Below are 1,284 nucleotides of genomic sequence, written 5' to 3' on the forward strand. Positions count from 1 at the left end.
AAGTCAGGAGATCAAGACCATCCTGGCTAACATGGTGAAACCCCGTCTCTACTAAAAAACACAAAAAATTAGCCGGGTGTGGTGGCGGGCGCCTGTAGTCCCAGCTACTTGGGAGGCTGAGGCAGGAGAATGGCGTGAACCCAGGAGGCGGAGCTTGCAGTGAGCCAAGATCCGCACCACTGCACTCCAGCCTGGGTGACAGGGTGAGACTCCGTCTCAAAAAAAAAAAAAAAAAAAAAAAAGATTATTTTATTCCTGCATCTTCCGTATTGTTTCTTTCTTGTATTTGCCATTTTCCTTTCCTACCTGGCAAGATTTGGCTTTCTGTTCAAGGATCCTTTTGTGGCCTTTGTCAAGTTTTAGCTTAGTGATAACCACCTTGCTGGGTGAATGCCCACAGGGACAGCTATGCCGTTAGCCTTTTCCCACCGCACCCGTTCAATGTAGATGACCTATTTCTTCCTGTAAACCTGGATTATTTGGCCAGTTTGCTGACCCTTACAGTGTCCTCGCACAACATGAACTTCGTCATCTTTTTGGATGGTCTTGGATCGAACATTGTACTTTTGTCTCAGCTCTTTGGAAAGAGGGGAAGACATGATCTTTCTGCAAGTATGGGAAGGTGCATTGAAATGCCTTTTGCAGTTCTTGCTTTGGTCAGAAGTCACAAAGGGATTGTACTTCATTTTGGCTGCTCCACCTTTGGTGATGGCTGCAAAGGTTTAATAAATCTTATTTATGGGAAGGTATAGTGGATTGAATGGTGGCCCCCCCAAAAGGTATGTCTACATCCCAGCCCCCAGAACCTGTAAATGTGAGCTTATTTGGAAAAGGATCTTTGTAGATGTAATTAAGGATCTCAAGATGAGATCATCCTGTATTACCTGGATTACCTAGGGGAAGAGAAAAGCAGAGGCAGATCTGAGACAGGTACAGAGAAGAAGGCCATGGGAAGGTGGAGGCAGAGACTGAAGTTGTCCAACCAAGGAACGCCTGGAGCCACCAGAAGCTTGAAGCAGCAGGGAAGGATTCTCCCCGGAGCCTTCAGAGGGAGCACGGCCCTACCTATCCCTTCACTTCGGACTTCTAGACTCCAGGACTGAGAGAGGCTATATTCTGTCTGAAGCCATCAGGTCTGTGGTACTCCACCACAGCAGCTGCAGGAAAGGAGAAGAGAAGGGCTCAGTGGAGCCACACTGTAGCTGTGAGCAGTGACTCAGATTGACTGGAAAAGGAGGATGTTTGGTCATTTTGGACAAGTTCCTGGTTCTGTGTTTGTTTTGG

At 47.3% G+C, this 1,284-nt stretch overlaps 1 pseudogene; it reads right to left on the bottom strand.

The window, feature by feature from the left end:
• Positions 1-249: 249 nt before the first annotated feature.
• Positions 250-686, bottom strand: LOC129462532 (large ribosomal subunit protein uL24-like; annotated as a pseudogene).
• Between the last annotated feature and the right edge of the window lie 598 nt (positions 687-1,284).

The sequence above is a fragment of the Symphalangus syndactylus genome, chromosome 14 (assembly GCF_028878055.3).
Source record: "Symphalangus syndactylus isolate Jambi chromosome 14, NHGRI_mSymSyn1-v2.1_pri, whole genome shotgun sequence".
NCBI lineage: Eukaryota > Metazoa > Chordata > Mammalia > Primates > Hylobatidae > Symphalangus > Symphalangus syndactylus.